Here is a 25,032-nt window from a genome sequence, read left to right as displayed (position 1 = left end):
GAACATCATAGAGTGTACTGAAGGGGAACAAAATCTGCCACACCTAAATGTCTCTAACATGATAATTATTTGAGGCTTATTATTATTAAGAAACAAAAGATTCAGAAAGTTTTTCTTGTTACCACCCGCTTAACTGCACAAAAGGATTCAGATAAAAACATTGTCTCTGAAAACTAGCTATCACCTTATCATAACATGAACTAGGTGGTAGACTGAGAGGAATCCGGAAAAGCCTGTTTACTGGGCTCCCCTCTGTATTCTGTTTTGTGTGGCCAAACACTTGTTATCCAAACATTTGCTCCTTTTCACCTACTTGTGAATTGCCTTCCTTCCCTTTAAAGTGTTTGACTCTCCCTACCCCCAACATCTTCTTTTGTCTTGAGCTGAGGATGCTATTTAAGGTCATGGCTTTGGTCATTTTGGCAAGTTACTTGGTTTTTCTGGGTTTCTCCCATATATATGCTATTAAATGTCCGTTTGTTTTTCTCCTGTTAATTTGTCTCATGTCAATTTAATTCTTAGACCAGTTGGAAGAACCTAGAGGGTAGAGGACAATTTCTTTCTCCACTGCAGCAATTACACAAACCTAGATGGTAGCGCCTACTATACACTACACCTAGGCTATATATTACTAATCTTACGGGACCCCTGTTTTACGCACAGTTCATTGTTGACCAAAATGTCTTTATACGGTGTATGACTATACATTGAAACATTTTGGAGTGAGGAAAAAGATCATTGACATAAGTAATGAGAACAGCCAAAAAAGGAGTTGAAGCCTTGGAAGGAGAGGGAACATTCAGTCAAAATCTTAGAGCAAACATTAGAGACAAAGTCAATATAACTGAGGTTGTCATTAGGACTGCTCATCACATGGTTCTCCTTCTTTTTCCTGGTACATGAAAGTAGCATTGCGCCTTCCTCTCCCCTTAAGTTGGGTGTGACCATAGTGGAGGCTTTGGCAGCTAAAATGTGTGTGGCAGCAACATTACTTAAAGACAAATGTTTCAAGAGCTGATGCCATGACAATTTACACTGTTCAAGATGGGGGAGGCTCAGTCAGCCTAGGTCCCAAAGTGAGGATAAAGCAGGACAAAACCTCCAGAAGACCTGTGGTAGAAACGTAAAATGAGCAAGAAATAAAATTTGTTTTAAGGCTCTGAGATTTGGAGGTTGTTTGTTACACAATACGTAACATAGCTTATTCTGAGGAGTACAGTAACCAAGAGGAGAAAACATAAAATAAGCTATTGGCTTTCAGAGATAAGAGTGGAGAGGCTCAAAAGAAAATGAAAAATGAGGTTAAATTATTGTCACTTCAAGGAAGATTTCCCCAAGAGTATAAAAGACGGCTGAAACTAATCCTGTATTTTGGATGAATGCAGAAAGTGCTAATTCCTGTTGTCCATGCACATGACATATTTAAAGTCCGAAAAATACTTTAGAGCATTTGGAAATGTTGCTGCAGCTAGCCAAGAGGAAAATGTGCCTTGTCAAAAGTGTTCCCGTCCATGAGTTGAAAATCACTGCTAGATCAAACCCAAGGCCTGTGCCAACCTAGGATGTAAGTGAATCCATTACGTCCTCATGATATGGGATAGGCAATATTCCTTCACCATTTTCATACTTTCTTCGTTAAAAACAAAAGCTATCAGAGATCTATTTGAGATTAAAGTAAACTTTGGAGTTTTATTTTTATTATAGTTAGTAAGAAACGCTGGGATGAGTATCAAACAAGAAATAAGAAAAACTGAGTTCCAGCTCAAATTCTGTCACTAAAAAACTATATTATATCAGGTAAGCAAATCCAAGACTCAATTTTTCTCATCTGAAGAATGAGGGATGGTCTATAACATCATATCCAGATTGAGTGTTTCTTAATAGCATGTGTAGAAGCCAAAACCTGTAAGAAATACTAATAATTGATCTTCAAAATGACTGTGCTTTGCTGGAAAACGTCAGTCCTGTACTATTTCATCACAGGCTCTCAAGACCTGTGAAGCAGATGTGATTTTACCCTATTTGCAAGCTAATAAATTAGCCTGCCACAGCCTCATGGATACAGGAAGAAGACATGACACTCCTGAGTCAGAGACAAAAGACTGTGTTACTCAGAGCAATAGCAATAGCGAAAATACCAACATTTCTTCTGCTAGTTCCTTAATCCCTAATTCCCACAGGGTGATATAAAGACGGCCAAGTGACCCCCACACATGGAGTGAGTTGCATTTTAGGAGGAAAACCTGTAGCTGAGGGAAGCCAAGTCTTTTATAATGGACGTTAAGCAAGTCTGCCCTTAGCCCCAGAAGGAGACATTATCTTTATTACACTGGACAGGAAGTATGATTGCCCTTTGCTTTGGAAGGAGACATTATCTCTGTCTTCCAAGGCAGTGCAAGCTTGTTCTTTGCTCTGGAGGGAGACACCAGCTCTATTTTCTAAAGCAGTTCACTGTACTTGCATCCTTGAAAAGATAATCCAGAAGAAAGGCAATCAGTGTGTTTGCTCATAACACATGCAAAAATATGTGAGGCCCGTGGAGAAGTATCTCCCCAAAATAGGTACCCGTTATTTTCACACCATCTTGGTTTCTGGGAAATTTTTCCATGAATAAGTCCCTCCGTCAACCACTTCAATTCATCTGACTGAGAGAGGCTGGGGCCAAGTCGGTTTAATTTACCTTATACATATATATTATACATACCTTATGCATATATATTCCTTATAATTAAGGAATTCAACAGGATTCCAAGCAGCAGGATGGTGTTAACCTGAAATATTTGACCTCAAGAAACTTCTTGTGAAATGAGAACGATGACAGGTCAGTTTTGAAGAGAGCAGAATAAAGAGAGAAAGGTCTATTAGGGTAAATATGAAAATAGAGAAACATAGCGGGTGGAGAGGAAAACAGTAAAAGTGGCAGTTTAAGGACATAAGCCATCAAGAGACCATCCAGACCAAAAAAATAAATAAATAAAAGACACTATAGAGATCAGGTTGTGTCAACATCTCAGTTTTGCCCAATAATGCTTTTTTAGGATATAAAGACTTGTTAAGGGATTGGAGCCTGGAAGTGGAGCTTATTCTGTGATGGAGTGTACCATTAAAGCATACTGGCTCCTTTTATTTCAGAACAAGGTTGACTCAAGTCCAATGAGACCCATCAACTCCTTGTCTCCACTGACTCATTTAGCCTCAAAAGGAGGTTCACAAATCATTTCAAAACAGAAAAAATGGAGGTAGACAAAATAATGGAGAAATGAAAGAGATATTGTGTAAGACTTCTAGCACACTTTCTTAAAAAATGTAAAGCCAAAGAGAGAAAAAGAAAAAAACTATTTGGAAATAACTTTTAGGGGGAGTCTCTGAGTGAAAGACCCCTGTACCAGGTACACAGGAAGTGAAAGTCATAACCTTTCTTCTGTGGGAATGATAGATGGATGATCCTGAAATTGTCAAATCTGGAAATGGTTTTCCCCACCACTGCCTGAATACCTGGCTCCTGCATCTCATATCCATAGCCCAGATTTTATATCACAGAAGCTAAAAGGAGGCATGTGGGGCTCAGCTGTCAGTCCGTGTTGACACCACTCAGCAAAGGCTGTTCAAATGGACAGATTTTCCCTAGGATTAGGCCCAACTCAATCGTTAGTCACTCACCCTTCGTGGCTTATCTGCTTTAACTTGTTTATCTTGTTTGGTCATTAGTTTTGTCTGGATTTTATATTCATTATTCTGTATCGCATCTCTGACATTTCAGTTTAGGAGGTGATTGTTTACCATATACATTGATTCTCCCAGGCCCTCAGATACTCTGCAATCGATGCTAACAAGATAGTAACTACGAATAGTCATTATTTGGCTATTTTGGGACACATTCTTCATCTCATTTTAATGCATTCTTATGTTTCCAGTCTCCTGGGGACTCTCACATATTCCTTTTGAACCTTTACTCTTTAATGCTACCCAGACAGAGCCTTTGTACCTCTTTGGAATGAATAAATACAGACTATCTCAGGTGATTTAAATCTCTCTCTCTTGTTCCTTTTAAAATGCACACTTTGCTTTTATCAACCCCATATTTTGCACTTTCAAGAGAAAACACTGCAACTGGCATAAGTTCTCTTATCAGCCTGTATTATAGATGAGGGGACCAAGTAGGGACAGGCTTGTCTGCTAGGTTCCTAACAAGTCACAGACACAGAAGGAATGTATTATGGATGTTGTAGATCATTTGTCTGGCCTATTTGCTATAGTAGTTTTTGTTGCAAGTTTATCTATTTACTGCACCTGGAGTTTCCATGTGGCCTTTAATTGGGACTGAGCAGAGAACAGTTACTCCTGGGGCCTAAGTAAATATGCACAGCAGTGGGTTTCCTGGGAGTTTGTTAAGCCTCTTGCAACCAACACCCTGTCCTAAGGGAGCCTGGATACCAGTAGAACACTGCCCCTTCTACTCTCCTTTGTGCTTTTCTGGCTTCACTGGACAATCTTTTTTTTTCATAGTTGAGTTGCCACCGGCGTAACTGTCATTGCTCCGTGGTTAGGGAAGTCTGCGGAAGCCCCGTGGGATATTTAGATCTATTCCATATATTGCCAAAACTGATACGCATAGCATACGTTCTCTACCCTGTGTCCTCATGCTGCCACTTTCATATTAGAATATAGTAATATAGTATATGATAGAATACAATACAATAATATAACTTGGTATGAAAACAGACAAGCTAGCTTTCGATAGCTATGATTTTATGAGTAGACCTAAAACAGGTTCTGCTTCATGCTATTCTAAAAAGATCTTACTTGTTTATGTCAAGCTGCTAAGATACACTGACAAAGTAATAAATGCAAAGTGAGGCTGACTTCTGCAGGATAGTGTGAGCAGTTAAGCACCTCCAGTCAAGTGCCAGATCATCCAGTCCAAGGTTTTCCATTGGGTTTCATTGCCCTGAGCCCCCAGATTTGCTTTGGAAGAGAAGAAGATGGAGAAAGAGGAGAGGAAAGGGAGTCTTTCCCTCAGCATCTTGTGAGGCTGGTGCACTGGTGCTTCAATTCTGAGCACAAATGAGGCACCTCTCTATAGCTAAGCTTTTGTTTGCTATATTCTGTTATTATCTTTTCCACAACAACCAAAATACAAAAATACTTTCAAAGAAATGCTAAACCCTAAAGAAGAATGTGACTCAGTGTATTAGGAATCCAGATTAAGTCAGTTAGATGTCTAGTCCAGGGAACAAAATATTCAACCTTTAAATAAATACACAATAAAAATAGCACACTCTTACTATAGGATTACTGGACTGTGGCAGTAAATGAACTGAATAAAATTTTATGGCTTCTTAACATGCTGAGGTTTTTGCAGTGTCTTCCATCTTGTAGCTTAACAACATTTTGCAGTCTGCTATCAGTGAAACTAATAGTGCAGATGAAAATTTTATGAAAAATGGGAAATCTACATTGGTTTTATATTATGTCAGTGAAATGAATAAAGATCATATTTTGGCATTAACAGCTAATGGTGAGAAAAGGAGTGGGGGCTGATTTCCCTGTTTTTGGCCCAGGAATTAATGTTTTTTAAAGAGTCGGCTGTAATTACGATATTTGAATGTCATTATCATTAAACTGATGAATTATTTAGATAGAAGGTGAACAAGGCATCGAGTGCCTCAGTGTGTTCATGCCTGTTAGTTGTATTTTGCCAGTTGAGGTTCTCCTTTCAAACTGCGGTATTAATCACAGGAATGGTGCAGATATGTTGTTATTATTTCTCTCAGCAAGGTCAAAGTTTTCTACTATAGAGCATTCGGGGGATAAGACTAAAGGAAAAAGGGAAGAGGAATTGCTAAATAATCAATTATATTACAAATGTCGATAGGAAATAGTTCTTACTCTTTGAAATGGATTGTTTCATATCTTCCATTTGAGTTGTTATAATGGCCCCTTTATCAACTTTCTGGTCTCCCACCTTGATTGGTTTCAAGAAAGCTTTTTGATAAGAAGGAAATACAATTTGAAAAAAAAAAAAAGACTATTAGTGTGATATCATGTGGATGCGAAAAATATTCAGTTTAAGATACAAGCAACTTTGCCTGCAAACATTTTCCTTGAACCAAATGGCAAATTAATAATAAACAACCTTTATTTTCTCATTTCTCACTCTTCTACTCCCTCTCCAGGAAATAACATTTGCTTGCCTTCAGTGGTTTCATTTCTTAGGAGTCTGAGAAATAATTTTTTCTCTAGATCTATTTTAAAAATTATATTTCATTTGCCTGACTTGGATTGGTATGTCCTGGCCTTCAAAAAGAAGCTTGCCACTTTGAGTTTTTTGTTCCAATTTTTGATTGATACTTATCGAGTATTGTAGGGAAGGTAGAGCTATTTCTTTACCATATAGGTTCTTCTGACAGGTCTAAGAATTAAATTGACATCAGGCAGAAAAACATGAGAAAATCAAACATAATTTAATAAAATATATATGTGAGAGAAACTCAGGAAATCTGAATAACTCACCAAAATGGCTGAAGCCAACATCTTAAATAGCATCTTTAGCTATGGACAAAGGAGGATATTGGGGGTAGTGGTTTGGGACTTCGAAGGGGAGGCAGACAATTCACATGGAGATGAAAAAGCAAATGTTTGATAAACAAATATTTGCTGGGCCATCTATAGACAATGTGACCCAAGAGAGAACTTTGATAAAAATGGGCCTTGCTAGTGCCTTCCTGTCTATCATACCTAGAGTTATCTATGGTATTAACTATTTCCTGGGACAGACCTTCTATCTTAAACTCATTTAAGCAGTTAGGGAGGCCAAATTTTCTTCCTGAGTCTTTTGTTCTTAAGAATAATCATGCCAGAGGGACACATTTTAGGGTAGCAAATTCTGATCCTCAACAGTATCAAGGTAGATAATTTTGTGTGGTATACAAGACAGAACAGATGAGTGTTTTACTTTGGGGATGCTATAGTTAACAGCATATCATATTTTGACTCCATCTTGCAAAATACAAGTAAATTTCCTCTGTCCTACACATTTTTGTGCATTTTCACGGTTTGTAGTATGAACACTTTTGTTCTAAGACATTCTGAAAGCTCTTTTTTAGTCATAGACATCTTTGCTTTCCTGAAGAACTTGTAGAATTGCATGATGCCAGTGATGTGACCTCTCCCATCAGCCCTTATTTTTTGGTATGTTTTTTATCCTTTGGGTGCTGATATCTTTTTCATGGGGGATTCCCTTGGCTCAGGTCCCAGAGGAGGATAAACAAGATGCTGCAAGCTCAGAGTAGACCTTGGGTTCAGGACTTTAGGGAAGACTCTAAAGGAGAGTTTTCTTCCATGTTTCTTCTATTCAGCTCAGTTCATCCAGAAAAGATCCAGAAATGCTTGACGCAACTCCTGTTTAGTATAAAGAATGTGCACTTGAAGGGACCATCTTTTTTACTCTAGATTACTCTAGATTAGGGGAAAATGGAAATGGAGTCTATGGAGATCAGAAACACTCAACATGCAAGTAAATTTTCAATCAATATGGCAAGACTGAAATAGGGAAATGCACATCAAAACCGTAATGAGGTATCACCTCACACCTGTTAGGATGGCTATCATTAAAAAACCAAAAAATAGCAAATGTTGGTGCAGATGGGAAGGATGTGGAACCCCTGTGCATTGTTGGTGGGAATGGCAATTGGTGCAACCACTATAGAAAATAGTATGGAAGTTCTTAAATAGTTAAAAGTAGACCTAGCATATGATTCAACAATTCTACTTCTGGATGTTTATCTGAAGAAAACAAAAACTCCAGTTTGCAAAGACATATGCAACTCCATGTTGATTGCAGCATTATTTACAATAGCCAAGATATGAAAGCAACTTGAATGCCCAGTGATGGATGAATGGATAAAGAATTTGTGGTATATATATACAATGGAATATTATTCAGCCGTAAAGAAAGTATGAAATCTTGCCATTTTTGACAACATGGATAGACCTTGAGGGCATTATGCTAAGTGAAATGTCAGATAGAAAAAGACAAATACTGTATGATCTCATTTATATATGGAATCTAAAAACAAACAAACAGAAATAAAACAAGAAAAATGAGCTCATGGATATAGAGAACAGATTGATGGTTGACCGAGGCTCTGTTGTGGGGCCCAGGGGAGGAAATGGGGGAAGAGGGTCAAAAGCTACAAATTTCCAGTTATACAATGAGTGAGTTATGGGGACGTAACGTCCCGTATGGTGACCACAGTTAATAATACTGTACTGCATGTTCAAAAGTAGCTAGAAGAGTGGATCTTGAAAGTTTTCATCACAGGATAAAAAATTTGTAACTATGTCTGGTGATGGATTAGTGCTTCAAATACCTTAAGTGTTCACATACACACAGTCCCACACAAAGACACACATAAATACAAACGTACAATCTCATCACAAGTGACTATCAAAGAGAGGCCAATTTATTAATTTATTCAGTGTCATTTACATTGAATCAATGAGATTTTATTTTTTCAATAGTATTTGCATTTCATACCGTTTAATTTATAATAAAGAGTAAGGATCAGCCACACATTTCATTCACATGTGAATTTTTAAACACTGGAGCTTACACAAATTAACAAATGATTAGCCTTGACTAAAGAGTAAAGCTGAATATTGAGAAAGTGATAATATTTTGTTCCTTGTTACTAAACATAAATTCCTGTAACATCTTTCACTCTTACTTGTGTGTCTCTTTTCTCTCTTGATTTTTATTAATAAATTTTTAAAGAAATTTTATGTCATTCAGTTTTGATTGTAGATGCAACCTAAGCCCACTTCTACCTTTTCAACAAAAGCACGACCACATACTAAAAACTGGATATTTTGCATATGGGATGCTAACCATTTAGTGTTTGAGAATCATACATACATACACTATGTTTAGATTCTTCTGAATAGTTAGCATTATGTAGCCAATACCTCATTTTGGGTATTGACTACAAAAGCTTCCCAAGAAATAATTAATAATATTTTGATTCCTTTGTTGTGGTTTGAGCTTATTTATTTGCTTATTTGTTTGCTATTCTTGCTTATTTATTTTCTTGTTATTTTTATTCAATCCTAGTTTAAGGGATCAAATCACACCACTTTTTTTGCCCCCAACTTTTACTTACTTCTTACACCACTAGATGTGGAGTAGTAGGACTTAATAGATATTAAGTCTCTCCTAGAGTATTTCAGAATCAGAGTTAGAAAAAGTATTTCTTTGGGATTTCATCAATCAATATTTACAAGATTTCCATGAAATGGTTGGGACGGAGACGCCATGCTGAACAAGTCAGATGTGGCTGAAATTCACCCGGGGACGAATGTTGCAGGTATTAAATTATCCATGGGCTCCAGTCAAGCAATTCAATACTCAATCTGCTCAAAGCCCAGGGAAATAAAAATCACATAAGGAATTCCAGTTTGAAAGAATATTTTCTTTTTAATTTCTGACGTACAATGGCAGGCCATCTGACATCATGTCACATCAGCTTAACTCCCTGGCTGCAACAGACCTGTTGTGCTGTATCAGTGGGGGAAATGTACAAAGACATTCTTGTCCTCAATCAGATTTCCCTGGTATCAGTCTGGACAGCAAGCAGTCAATCCCAATTGAGCAGGCAGATGGAGACAGAGCAGATTAATAAGTGGATCCTCTTTATCTGAAGAGCTGGCAGGCATCATGGTTCGCCAGGCACCTGAGTTATATTTTTAAATAGGTCAGCACATCGAGCGTTTACAAAGGGGAAATGGAGTTAGCTGGAAGATTGGCACCAGTGGGGAACACAATGTGGGAGGTGGAGCCCAAGGTGTGCTTTGATGGAGTCTGAGTATTTCAGACAGTGGAGGATGGAAAATAAAGAGCTGCTGTCCCTGTCTTACCATCTTTGAAAAAAATGGAATGTACCGTGGAAAGCACACAAAACATATCTGTGTAACGTCTCTGAACGTGGTCAGGCATTATGGTTTTACAAACTTCCAACAACATCATCACTGCCACTACACACCCAGCATCAGGGCAAAATCCAGGCGTTTTGTTTGTTTGTTTGCCTTGCACTACACAGCATAGGATCTTCTGGAAGCTATACAGAAAATAGAGAGATTGGGTCTTCAAATAAGGGGAAACGTAATCTATTAGGCTCAACTATAAAACAAAACACAAATGTGTATATGTGAAAGATTCATTAAACTACCTTGAAATCAGACCCAAAAGGAAGTAGAGTTTTGTTTTGAACAGAGACAACATAAACCAACATACAAGTAACACATTTATAATGATCCTCAGGACTATGAGGATCTCCAGAATGCCACTGCCTTGAAAACAGACCTCCTTATATCGAGTCAACAATGTGAACAATATCCTCTACTTTGAATATTAACCTGTCTCAACCAAGAAGTTTTAGTCCATAAAGGAAACAGAAATCTTCTTACCACATTTTCCGGGTACATATTCCCAGGGTTGGAATTACAGGGAGGTCCAAGTTCAATGCTTAACTGCAATAACAAGGTGGCCCACTTAAAATAACCTATTTCCAAATCTTAACCCCGACTTACCAAAGAAATCCTAGGAACATAAATGAGGATTCACTATTTAGCTACTATTTTGTGCATCAATTGAATAATGCATCATTGAAAGAGAAAAATTAATTATCCAACTTTTTGAAATTATACCCATTTGTCTTTTACTCCTTTCTCTCTCTTGGTGGTAGAGGAGAATTCTTGGGACTGTGCCACATTACCCAGATTGAACAAGGCAAGATCGAGTGATTCACGCTCACAGGGTTTGCCTCAACACTTGATTTGACAGCTGGAAGTCAAACTCCATTTGCTTGTGTTGTTTCCAAGGGTAGATAAAAAAGACATTTGAAAAGAATAATTTGGGACCTCTAGGGAGAATAGCGTATTGATTGAGATGAAGTGTGCAAGGCTAAAGGAGCAAATTTCTCCTAAAATGAGACTCAGGAAAATTAAGTAGCAAGGGAGCAATGAAGTAACAATAAATGCTTAATTTGGAAAGGTTTTTAAAGTCTCCCAGAGTTCTTGAATCCTCTGATCTCAGTGTCTTAGATTTAGTCAGTGATTAAATGATTATCTGATATGACAGTACAGTGTAGTGGGAGTTTCCTCTATAACTTCTGTGGGGAACAACTATTTTCTTCCCTTGGAGGATAGAAGAATAATTATTGACGTTACATATCTAAGGTACATTGGGATGCAAATGTAAAATGACAGAATTCTGGACTTTCTTTCAAGTCATTTGAGAAATCAAAAAAAGTCGAAGAAGTAGAAGCAGTCTTGGTATTGAGAGCTGAGGCAATCCTTGAATCCAGAAAGGGGAAAACAACCACTGGGAGACTGCAGTTGCTATGGACGGGCCCTCTTGAGTCAAGGAGACACGGTAGAGCTGAACCGGGCAGCAGGGCTAGAGAGAAGCTTAACAAATTGGTACTGGGAAAGCCTGAAAGGACCAAGAGACCTGCTGCCTAAAGACCTCCACCTCAGATTAGAAACATAAGCTTCTTTGTCTTTCTTGCATGCTCCTCATGCCCAGCAGAAAATCTCTCCTAGTGCTTTTGGTTCTTATCGCTCACCCCTCCTTCCCTCATATGCCATCTGAGTGTAGCAGTAAAAATGCTAACGGAATGGGTCTTCCAAGGGAACAAAAGATGATCAATCCTTGAGCAAACTCCATCTCCTGGAGACCAATAAAGGATGGATTACATCCCTGGAAAAAACTTTCTCCTCTGACTGCTCGTATGAATAAGCTTGAGAGACTAGCAAGAAACATAACTATATAGTTTTCAACAGAATACAATAAAAATAAAATAAAATTTAGAAGTAAAAATAAGATTCCCACTACCATAACATAACGCTTTTCATTTCCTGCAGTTTCAACTGTTCAATTTAGTCCAGTGTATCAGACATAGCATCGGTCCTAGAAGAGAGACAGAAAGATGAGTAAGACGTTATCTCTGCTAACAAGAAATTTCAAATTTTTTATGGGAAGAAAATCTACAATAACCATGATGTAGTAAATGTTACTCTATTCGTTTAAGAAATAGTCTCAGGGAGAAAAGAAAGCATATTTTAACAATTTCTTATACTAGGTGAAAATATTTTTCATATTGTAACAAAGACTTTAAATGTATCAGTCTTGAAATTTGCATTGCGGCCTGCCATAATTTTCGTAGATATTTTCCTTTTTGTTAAATATAAAGAGTTTCCAATATTTTCTTATTATAAATATAGTTGTAAACATCTTTTAATATATATTATTGTTTTCTTCCCTTGTATTTTGTCTTTATACTCAATTTACATGAACGTGAGTATTATGTCAAAGATAAAGAAGCAGATATTAAAACTTGCCCCACAAGGAGGTATAAGTAGGATTCTTTAAAATCCATTTGGTTTCTTTAGTTTCTCTAAAAATCTGTCACATCCCAGTAAGAACTGGCTGGTTGCTCATAAAGGAGGCACAGGCGCATATTCTGTGGCAGTTCTGACAGAGAGTTCTGACATCACCCAGTGGGATTTATTTTATGTATTTGGATACCCTCATTCCTGAACTTCAAACAGTTTTGCTAGTTTTCTGTCCTTATTTGTTGTCTTTTGCCTTTTCCAAGTTCTAGCTTCCCTTGGCTTTATTAATTTAGTTAATATTAATGTTTTCCCACTACTGCTCTACTAAATTTTCCCTCTAAACGATACTCAACACTTTCTTTGCTCTTTGTATGTATGATAAACACCAAACACCTTCTCCCAGCTTAGCCCAGAGCTTAGCTCCCTCCCTCCTTTAACACCTGCAGTAGGGCAAGACCTGGATACGTCCATAGTTAAAGGGCCTAAACTTGGCTTTGGAGTTGGCATTCAAGTGGATTTACACCCAGGAAATATGTGAATGGCACATAACAAGTGTTCCATACATAATAAACCTCAGAAAATTTTCCAAGGGAGTTTCTATGTCTACCATTTTTGCTCAGCTGCAGGTGATATGACATTACCTACCATGAAAAAAGCCTTGAAGTTGTATTCACCTCTCAATGTACCCTTCCCCATCCATTCACCTGATCCTTCTTGTCACACTCAGAATGTGCGTGCAATGACTATATTAGAGTGAAAATTTCTGTCTACTAGTAGTTCTTTATCAGGAAAAGATTTGTGACTATTCATCAATTATGCATGTGTTTGTATAATATATATTATATTATGTATATAATTATATTGATATATAAGAATATATAATGTATATTATTTTATATGTATAATTAATTTCATGCTGGCTTTAAGAGAGCATGATCATAAATAACCAAATAATGTAAACAAACGATGAAATCACATAGAAAAAACAGGACTGGTTTCTTTCTCTGCCTCTTAGGACTACTTTTCAATATACTTATCCAACAATGATGGCTCTTTCCTTTCTCTTAATCTACAGATCTCATTACCATAACACTCAGAATTCATTATATATATATATATATATATAAAATGTATATATTTACAAATAAAATGTATTATGTGTGTAAGTACACTAAATATCAGGTGGTTAATAGATTGATGTTAAATGATAGTTATATGACTAAGATGTTCTATTATCACAAATGGCCCTCAAGCTGCATTTTCTACTTATAGATTCCCTGATTACCTTTACTATCATTCACAATCTAGTAGATGACTACCAAGAAGATGCAGGTGTGTTTACAGAGTCTAGTATTAAAATTAAAGTTGCCAAAGAAGGTTGTGTTTGAGGAAGAAGAAAGACTTCTGATGTGACTAGAGTCAGGAGAAACCAAAGTATGAAAGCAGTTCTAAGGCATGCTTCTCTTATATCTTTAATCAGAAACTGTGGCAGCCTCTCTTTCTCACTAATGACTGGTCTTCACCTTCTTCCCAGCATAGAAACCACTTCATTATTATGTTTTTCTTTTTCCTTTGATAAATGATTCCATTTTTCCCCAACTTGGTTCGCAGAATGGCCAACATTAAATGTTCATTTGTTTAAACTAACAGAGTGTGGTCAGTTGATTCCAGAGGGAGGAGAAGAAGCCAAACAGGTCTAAAACGGCATCATTTAAGAACACAATCAATTCATTATCTTTTTCATAAAGTTCACATATGCATGCATTAATCATCATGGCGTGGCACTGGCAGGAAATTCTTACCTAAGCAAGTTCTACTCTACGATATATCTCTAGTGTTTAATGGCCTTTGCAGCTTAGATTTTATTGTGTGCTCACTCATCTGTTGTTTTATGAACCAGTTTGTGTCTTTGTGATGAACTGATTAAGCAACTGGTTATGGAGTTAAATTCATAGGCAAACCAACACTCCCTCCATATCTAGCTAAGGATTTGGGCCCATTATGATCTCATCTATTTTCTAGTATATACAGTATCAGACATTGGGAAAGCTTCTGGAAGAACGCAAGGCTGCTTAATAAATTAAACAGTTAAAGACCTGTAGATGATGACTGAAGAAAGAGAATATTAAGGCAATATCCTAGTGGCCATCTTCACAAATGTGAAGGGTTGTCTATATTGAAGCAAAAAATAGTCACCATGTATTACTCCAGAAAACAGACAATAGTCCTATGAAAAAGAATGAGGATCAAGATAAGAAAGAACTTTCTCATTATGCAACAATGAAACCAATTAACTGAGGACGAGTTGAGATTTTAGTCAATGAAAAGATTCCAGAAGAATATGGGTGAAAATCTGTCAAGGGTATTGAGGTGAATCATGCATATGCTACAAAATTGGACTTGGTGACCTTCCCAGTTAGAGTCCATAATATTTAAGCATTATCTGAGATTTAACAGTCTTACCACTTACCACACAATCAGTCTGGTGAAAAACCAGTTTGGATGTTTTTCCTTTCTTTCTATTTGTGTTTGTTGAAATTTATGATTTTTTTTAGCTTTACATAAGCCTGTTAATGATGGTTATTTATCTCATATATAAGCATAGTCATAGCTTTCAATGTTGCACTGATGCAAACAAAAAAGCCAGACCTAATTTGAGTACCTTTATACTCTTCTATCTTCAACTTCCTTCCTTGGTTAGTGTGATATAACTCTTCAAACTAACTAACATAAGCATATTATCAAAATTCAGAACAATCCACCTTTTTATTGACTAAGGAACTAAAAATTGCTTAATTCTTTATTTTAGAAGGAAGTTTATATTTTTAGGTGATGTATATTTAATAAATGGGATCCATGAAAAGAAAATAAAAGTCAAGGACTTTTCCAATTCATCATTAAACACATACCAATTTTAGCTTTAAAGCCCACCTAGATAAGATTGTAGAATCTCTTCAAAGCCTTTACAAAAACGTGTTGGCTAAACAAAAAATCCTATTTCCTTAACTTAATCTAGTTTGGGCTCCCTTGAATATGCGAAATAGTTTGTTTCTTATAAAGATTTCTCCTGTATTTGTAGATTGCAATTAAATCACCCCTTTGCCTTCCCTTCTCTATATTAAATTAGAACTCTATCTCCTCCCCAGCAGTGTTTTCCACCAGCTCTTTAAAGATTTATGCTGCTTTCTGCTGAATTCTTACTCAAAAGCATTTCTACACAAAATTGGGGTGAATTCTTTACATGCTAAAATCTCATACTGCCCTTCTAAGATTGATGTATATAATCATCTACATTTTGAAAGTTGAGGAAGAAGTTAAAGAAAATTAGGCCTGTCGTCATTAATAGACCCTGAATCATGGCTAGGATTAGAAATCAGAAGCTCACACCACAAATAATGGTGCGATGAACAGCAACTTCATCACTCATCAGTCACCTAACAGGTTGCCCTCCAATACCATCTTTATTTTATAGCACTATATTTCTTACCTCTGGGGATCTTTATGAAATGGATGGGATGATCAGCTGGGCTGTGATGGATGAAACCATGTTGATTGCTTGTTTTCCAAGATTGAGTACTCTCTGAATGTTAAACCATACCCACTCTGTGGTGGACAGACTTTAAGGTGGCCCCACAACCCCCACCACCTTGTATGTGTGCTCTTTTATAATCTCCTCCCGTTGAGTGTGGATATAACCTACATTTCTAACCAGTAGAATATGCAAAGGTGATGAGGTAATGCTCCTGTGATTATTTTATGTTATATATACTGTGTCTTGCTAGTGGACTTGTCTTGTTCTTCTATTAGCCTGAGGAAACAAGCTGCTATGCTGTGAACTGCCTATGGAGAAGTTGACATGCAGGTTGCTGGGGAGTTGAGGCCTCCAGGTGACAGCTAGCAAGAAGCTGGGGCTCTCAATCCTATGCAACCACAAGGAAATGAACTATGCCAACGACTGAGTGAGCTTAGAAGTATATTTTTCCCCAGTTGAGCCACCAGATGATAATGTAAACTGGCCAAAAGATGTCTTGATCGCAACTTTGTGAAACCAAAGGAAAGGACCCAGCTAAACCATGCCCAGACTTCTGACCCACAAAGACTGTGAGATAATAAGTGTGAGTTATTGTAAACTGCTAAGGGTGTGGTAATTTTTGTATACAGCATATAAAATTAATATGCCCTCTTTGTAGATGAGAAAAGTGAGGATGTTGACTGTGATGATGAAATTTTCCCAATAAACTTGATGAAGGGACTATAACTCAGAACTGTGAGGATAATGGTGAGGATGTTTTTGGCCATGATTAACTCTCTCACTTAATACAGAAAAGTAAACAAGTAGGATCTATTTATAGACTCGACACACTACACTAGGCCAACAGTCTTTAAGGCCTTCAGAGATAGAAATAAAACCCTTTTTTTTTTTTAAAGATTAGCACCTAAGCTAATATCTGTTGCCAATCTTTTTTTTTTTTCCTTCTTCTTCTTCTCCCAAAACCCCTCCACAGTATATAGTCATATATTCTAGTTGCAGGTCCTTCTAGTTTTATTACGTGGGACACCTCCTCAGCATGACCTGATGAGCAGTGCTGAGTCCATGCCCAGGATCCAAACTGGCGAAACCTGGGACTGTCAAAGCAGAGCCCATGAACTTAAACACTCAGCCCCAGGGGTGGCCCTGAAATACAAAGTTTTGACAGAGCTTAGGTGGCGATGTCTCAAGAAGAGTAACATTCAGTCGCTGATTCCGTAGCTTAGTACTCTTTGTTCAGATTCCCTGGAAGGCTTGAACTTGTGGTTCCCTTCTTAGGCATTCAGGGCCCCTCATGCCTTTCTCGGATAACCAAGGTTTCCTATTTTGGTTTTCCATATATACTATTATACCTTAAAAATGCTCTGACTCCTGTACTTTCTCACCATTGAACATTCACCAGCAGCAAATCCTTCCCTATGTTGAGTATTATGTAATTCTTGCTGTCAAGTCTAGTTCTGTTACCATTATACTAGCCAAGATTTCCACCTAAACGAATCCACTCCAACCAACCTTCTACTCAGAATGTTCTACTCTACGTGTAGCTCATGGTGTGCAGGCACCTCAGTAAAGGATGCTGAATTTGAACCTCAACACAATCTGCCAACACCTTCAAATGTCAAGTTTCGGCCCAGACCTTTCCACTTCAGTTTCTTCTTTGACTAACCTTAATGGCTCAATCCTCCAAAACATTATTTAATCTGGACCTTCTAGGGTCCATTTGAGGACTCCATAGTACTTCTCAAATATCACAATAAAAGCTATTGTTCTACTTATACTGTGCATAGGCATAGTTTGTGTTTACCTTTGTATCTAGCAGGTAAAAATAAAGTTTCAGTTACTTTTTATTCCCCATAGGCAAAGATACAGTGTTTTGTACGCAGTAAGTGATTTAATCCATTGACTATTGAATAAATAAGTACTTTGATGAAGTAAATACTTGCTAATCACCAGTTCAAAAACAGTTAAAAATCAATGAAAAATCTAACACTTAGAAGTAAACTATTCAAAGGGGTTCATTTGTTTTCCAGTGTTATTGTATTGAAAGGCATTATTGAAAACACTCAAAGTTCCCAAAGCTAAATGTGGAAAATGACTCTCCAAGTAAAGGCAGTGAAGAGAATATTTTAAGGAGACAGGACCAGGGCCCCTAGGAGGCCAATAATCTTCTGTTGCCTCAGCCTCATGATTCAGTGTTTACCAGGGAGATCATTTGAGTAACAAACGCAGGAGAACAGCTGCAAGTTTGCATGGGGTGGAGGTAAATTTAGGTGTGAAAGGAAGCTAATTGCCTTAGTGTGTGCCAAACTTTTCAGGTGCTAACAAGATCCTGTTTAGGGACCTTGGGGGAGCTGGAAGGGGAGACTGGAAGGCACTTGAACTCAGCTATTGACTCACATACTAAAATCAGTCATAAAAAAAAAAAAAGACCTTGACTGAGGTTGAGGACAAGAAAGGTTAATCTGTCAAATTTCAACCAATATAGATAGAATAAACTTGATTTAATTCATATGTCTTAATTCTTTCAAGAGAAATGTAGATTGAGTCTAAATCAAGTTCTTTGACCAAGGTGTATACTTAGAACAAGGTTCAGAGTTTCTAAAATCTATGCTCGTGTCTAGAGAGGGATAAATATGCTGTCCACAATTTCTAAAACATTTTGGGAGAAAATGGTTCTAAGGTCAGAAATAAAGTAAAAGTTATTTCAGTTCTTCATTGTGACTTTGAATGCATAATGTCATGTGTGTATGTGAGGATGTGTGTGTGTAAACTTTCTAGATAAGAATCAGATTAAAAAAGTCTTCAGTGCTCAATTACATATACTTAACAGTCAGTTAAATATCCTCTTATAATGCTCTGAAATGATAAAGAGAAAAGCAAAGTAGTGAAGAAATCAATCAGTTTTCAATTAAATTAGACAGTTCTGTGCTACGGAAAAAAATAGATTTGTTCTAAAAATGATTAAGTTGTTTGACAGTGATAAATAAATGAAAAGGAATAGGATATATTGGAGTATATGAGGAAGCCATTCGGTTTAAAACTAATTCAGTCTGACTTTGTTTTTCCAAAAGGGTCTGACATGGCCTGTTAAGCATGCATTGTACATCTGCTTTAAATATTTACTATGTCCCAAAGACAAGAAAGATGTCCTTAAAGATAGGGATGTAACTTCCCCCATATCAGCATTTCTTTAGGATAAGCATCTCTCCCTAAACTGAGGATTAATTACTGACTTGGCTGTGACCTTGTGACCACTCACCTTGTGACCACTGACCTGCTGACCACCTATCTGTTGTGCCAGCAAAGCAATCTTGTGACTATTATAAAAGGGACATTCCTATAATATGTGATGTATGCTCTTCCAAGATGGTATATACCCACTCTGTACACCCCACTTCTTTGGTGCCCTTCCTTCCTTGAGGAAGGAAGCTCGAATTAGTCATCAGATCTGGCTCATAATAAAGTCATCCCAATTTTGATTTATAGATTGATTATGGATTCTTTGTGCTGACAACAGCATCTGCCACCTGTTTCTATTGGTTGTTTGATTGTGGGCCTATCCATATGAGACATCTCTGCCTGTGACATCACAGGTTTACTATAAGTAAGGCCTAATGATACGACAGATAGATTTCCAACTTTGGGATATAAACATTTCATCTATCAACCATCCTTCCCAGCTTTAGGACTGAACTGTTCTCAGGCAATAACACGGATAGGTGTCATTATTTTTTTTCTTTTTTTGAGGAAGACCAGCTCTGAGCTAACATCTGGTGCCAATCCTCCTCCTCTTGCTGAGGATGACTGGCCTTGAGCCAACATCCATGCTCATCTTCCTCTACTTTTTATATGTGGGATGCCTACCACAGCATGGCTTGCCAACTGGTGCCACGTCTGCACCTGGGATCCGAACCGGCGAACCCCAGGCCGCCGAAGTGGAACGTGCGAACTTAACTGCTGCACCACTGGGCAGGCCCCAGGTGTTATTCTTCAGTTTGTCACCTAAGCAAATAATCTACCACCATTCTCATTAATTCTTTACTCCTAATTTATTCAGAGATTTTCAGTCAGGGCTATTAATGATGTTGAAATTTTAAAAAGGTCACGCGAGCCTAATCTCCTGCTATATGAAGCCTTAAATGATACTTCTAGAATGGGTGAAACACTCTAGAGTCTTCCAAAAATTGTCCATTCTCTACATCTATTTGCCAAATTTGTTTCTCTACCTTTGGTCAAAAGCTCCTTCTCACAAGGAGTCCTTCCAAGATTCCCCCACACCTTGTTGTTGCATAGTATTTTGTTTACACTTAAATTGTCACTCACTCCCAATATTAGGGCCACTTGTATTTTCCTCTACCCCTCTGCTAGCTCTATATGGGGCTTTCCGCTTCTCAGCACAGACCCATGCATCTCAGGCTCTCTCCAACACCCTCACTTCGTGAAAGGCCAATGCATTCAGGCGGCTTTCCTTCTTTCCAGGCTTCTACACTCATTACTTCTCTCTCCCATGGTTTTAGTTTCTCCTAGGCCTGATGTTGGCAGTGGATCCTGCTTTCTTATGTTTTCTGAATTTGAAATCACTTCTACACAAATCTCTTCTACATTAGAGGTTTTATTGGTTATAGGAAGACAGACTTAGGGAAATAAAATAAGAAATACATAGAAGGAGAAGCTTATGCTAATTTCTAAAGCTCTTCTAATCATGGCCACTCCTCTTGTCTTCCTGCCAGTTGAATTGAGATGGGCCTCTACTATGGGATTTAATTCCTAAGTGTGGGGGTACCAAACTCCCTGTCTGTCTCCTGGTTTACCTTTGGGAGAGGCAATGTGAGCCCCTTATTATTGAAGGCCTCATGTCCTCGTCTCTGGTCCTGATGTTGCAATCAACGATGCTCCTTTTGTTTTCAATGATGAATTACATTTTCAGAAAACCTCCATTGTCTACTCAGCCTCTGAATCAAACTGGGATATTTATACCTGAGAATTTCTTCTTTCCCCTCTGAAGGGTAATCTCTTAAAGAGAATGTATCAGGTCTTTTTTGCGTCTATATTTTATACATTTTGTTATTTCATTATACAAAACAGCTTTGCTGCATATTTACTCAATGATGTGATTCAGATATAATTAATATTCCACAAAGATATGACATGATATTTGAAATTTTTCTTCTGCCTTGTAGAAATACTTTGTCTTGGAGTATGGTGAATGGCTGATAAATGTGCTAAAATGTTAGGACTCAGGAAATGAGCAAGAGTTCTCTGTGGGGCATGTATGTGATGGGTTGGTGGTACAATTAAGAGAGAAGACATGTTTGTAATGTGTCTCAGCTCACCATAGAGATTTTGAGTAAGTTTAGGTTTGTTTTCATACTCACGAAGTTTCAGAACAGCAAATAGACCACAAATACTTATTAACCTGTTTCTTAGGGAAATGGTTCATGCCTGTGTGTTGCCTCCTGAAGAGGTGGGAATAAATCCTATACACTAAGTTTAGCTCATGGAAGGTACTCAATATGCTTCTTGATAGATAAAAATTGAAATGTCTTGGGAAGAATTACAAAATAGGAAGGTTAATATATGTAGAATCTTATGCTCTATGCTAAAACCCAAGTCTCTGATGAAAGAAGGATAAGGTAATGTTCAGAAAAGGAGTAGGGTTAATTAGGGAAGGCCTATTATACCCAAATCCAAATTTTCTATTGAGTCAATTTCCTATTCTTTCCTCACTGGAGATGAACAACAGCTGGTTCCTGTCCTCCGTTTAATAGATCATCATATTTCAAACACAATTCTCAGTACACCCTTTAGTCTCCTCTTTGCCAAGCTAAACAACATCACTTTCTTAAACTTTTCCTAGGGGACCTATTTACCCTTGAAACATAGTGCACACACTTGAAGTATATTGCCTTCCATAATCCACAGCTTAAGCCTGCTAATTTTAGGGAAACTAAAAGAAAAACAAGTATTTTGACAACAGTTATTATGCCTGGGTAATCATTCCATTATCAAATAAAAAATACTTGCACTATGGATACACATCAAAGACAGTTTAACTTGAAGGATGTATATTTAGGTTTCCTGTTCCAAATGCATTCTCAAAATACAGTCATCAGAAAATGAGAGTTATGGTTGACTCATGCATCACAGTTGCTTTACAATCCTGAGTAATGGCCATATGCAAATATACAAGGTGATGATCCATATGGATCAACCATAGGACTAGGTCAGCTAACCTATTGATTTTTTAAAATAATTAATAGACTTTATTTTTTAGAGCAGTTTTAGGTTTGCAGAAATATTGAGCAGAAAGTTTCCATATACCCCCTTCCCAGCCTCACCCACATACACAATTCCCCTATTATTGTGGGATATTTGTTATAATTGATGCACTTACTGTGGTATATTTGTTACAATTGATGAACCTGATTGACTTTTTCTTGACTTAGAAGCTATTTCTTGTCACAAGGCTTGAATCTGAGCCCTTCAAGTTTGTCCTTTAAGAAATCATAGCCCAAAACAGTCAGGAAATAAGTTTTATCCCATCTGCCCAGTGGATTACTTGACTCTTTTGATGAGATGCAATGTTTTCTGAGGCTGCTTCCATGCTCAGCAGGAAAGCAGGTCATCAATGCTTAACAGTAACTGCCATGCCCATGGATGAAGAGAATGGAAGCATATATGATACCTATTTGTTATGCTAGAATACTAAAAAGACGCTGTATTATGAAGCAAAATCCTGGATTCTAGATCTCTCCAGAATACTTTATGACCTCAAGGAACTTATCTAATCTTTCTGAACCTCAGGTGCAGTAAAACAGAAATATGATTTTGACTTCCTGAAAGCAGCATGCTGAACTAGAAAAAAACCTTGAAATTACTTACAGCTCCAAAACACAAGATTCTAAGTGTCTTTGAAGAACATTGCTGACTCAGGTTTCGTCAACTCAACCAAGAGACATACAGCTGGCATTTTACCACCATATAGTCTTCTGGGCTGAAAGTGACTATTTCCATAATTGAATCCAATAATTTATTCCTGGCCCAACTGAATCCAAAGTTATACGCTAAAAAATCAAAAACAGGAAAACAAGGTGGATAAGAAAAATAACTAACATATTTTCCATTTGATCATTACACTCTATTTTGGTGGCTGTCAAAAACAATATCTAATTTACAGTATTTTATATTTAAGCATCTGGCAGTTTGATTAATTTGATTAATTAATTTCTTAGAATCCTATCAATTCTGCTGCACCATAACTTGCATAAAAAACTATGCAGTGAAAAATAGCTTGAAAAGGAAGTAAAGATGTCATTATTTGATGTTTGGCGTTATTAAGTTCTCATCTGGAAAAGGCAAAATAAGGTGAAATTAGAAAATTAAGAGAAAAAGAAAAAGATTTTCAAGCTAAACATGCACAACAAAGATATCTAACAGGTGATTTATTTTAAGGTGTTTGTTAGAAATTATATATATTCTAAAGGATATTGGATGATTGGTTTCTCTAAAGGAATATTTTTTGGGAAATATGCTCTTATTTGGGGGCTAGTATTTGATAGCCAATTAAAAATGAGACTGCCTGGCACTTTGGATTCTGCCTTCTGCTTGGCACTCGAGTGTCATAAGTCCAGTAAGACCCTTATAGAGAAAGTCTGCTCAAGCACAGGGTCACCTCCTCTTGTCAAACATTTTCCTCTGGGGGAAGAAAGTCAATCTATTTGCTGCGCTAGTTATTATGCAATCTGCTATCGGACATCATACCGCTGACATGTTGAAAACATCTCTCCACTGACAGCTTTCTGAAACTGGTTTTCCCAGCTCTCCAGCTGATGAGCTTATAGCCACCTCTCATTTTCCTGACCGCTGCAATTTCACAAGCAGGGCCTAGTGAGGTAATCACCCGACCTCAGCAAAACCATTGTATAAAGGGAATTTCGTGAACATTGTTGTCAGCGCAGCTGGATGGACTAACATTGCTTTCCTTTGCAGATTTGGAGTCTGTGAATTCCAGCAGCCTGCAATGGTGTTCCTGGGTTCTTGCTGGCATGTGTCTGCATCTGGCTCATACTTCTTTCTCAGGTGGTTAAGCAAACTGCTCATTTCTGGAGAAGTTCAGCAGCACACAAAAAAGTTCACACGTGGCCTCTCTCGTGACGCGGGATTTCAGGATTGAACTCTTGTTTCAAAATTGGGGTAGAGGAGTAGACAGGAAGGCAAAATCCACATACTCTCAACTCTTTCTGAGTGTCCAGTTTCAGGCTTAAATGCTTGTTAGGTCTGTGTGTGCACTTGAATGGAGATTGCATAAATTTGCATATTTTATTCCTACCCACATAGACTGTTGCATATTCTGAGGCAATATTATCATCCAAATAATATTATCTTCTTAGAGGTTTTTTGTTTTGAATGATTGTACATTTATTTTGAAATATCTTTTATACTTGCTGAGCTCTCCCTGGGAAATTGAAATAAGGAAGGGCATAGGCACAAACTGAGAGCAGGGGAAGAAAAGGCTAGAGACCCCAGGGGTTTTTGGCAAGGTAAAAAGAGAGCCTCAAATTCATTCCTGTTGGGAAGTAAGGGTGAGAGGTTGGGCTCGTGGACTGATGGAGTGGTACAATCTTATGCAAATTTTGAGGTTACTGTTCTCTTCTCCCATCTCCCTTTTATCTCTCCAGCCCCTTGTGCCCCATCTAAACTTCAAGTTCCCAACTGTTTTTCCTTAACAGTACCATACTCATGCGAGACATGCTTTCTTAGGGTTGTAGACCAACCCAGACCAACCCACTTCACTTTCCCCCCGGATCTAATGTTCCAGCCCTTGAGGTCTGCCCCTCAGCTCCATTGTACTGCATGAGAAGATCTTATTAACTAATAACCTGAAAAAGGCAACTTAGATTCTTAAATCTCAATGAGACGTTTATATTTAAACAAGAAGTTGGTAGAGACTGAGATACCTTAATTGAAATAAACAATGGATGTCAGAATCAGTCTCTAGTGCTATGGGGTTGGGGAGACGTTGGGCAGAACGATCATCCTGATGTCATCAAATCAATGCACAGGTTTCTAAAATTATAAGGCAGTGTAAGGTATTGTTCAACAAATTCGCG

At 37.6% G+C, this 25,032-nt stretch overlaps 1 long non-coding RNA gene across 1 annotated transcript; it reads right to left on the bottom strand.

Moving 5' to 3' along the window:
* Window positions 1-9,492: 9,492 nt before the first annotated feature.
* On the bottom strand, window positions 9,493-22,607 carry LOC111774558 (uncharacterized). The gene is made up of 3 exons (XR_002809555.2): window positions 22,317-22,607; window positions 11,894-11,968; window positions 9,493-9,731 (listed from the first exon to the last, which is right to left on the bottom strand). It is a non-coding gene; the product is annotated as an uncharacterized lncRNA (long non-coding RNA).
* Between the last annotated feature and the right edge of the window lie 2,425 nt (window positions 22,608-25,032).

This window comes from Equus caballus, chromosome 8, assembly GCF_041296265.1.
Source record: "Equus caballus isolate H_3958 breed thoroughbred chromosome 8, TB-T2T, whole genome shotgun sequence".
In the NCBI taxonomy this organism is placed as follows: domain Eukaryota; kingdom Metazoa; phylum Chordata; class Mammalia; order Perissodactyla; family Equidae; genus Equus; species Equus caballus.
This window is presented reverse-complemented; position numbering and strand designations above follow the sequence as displayed.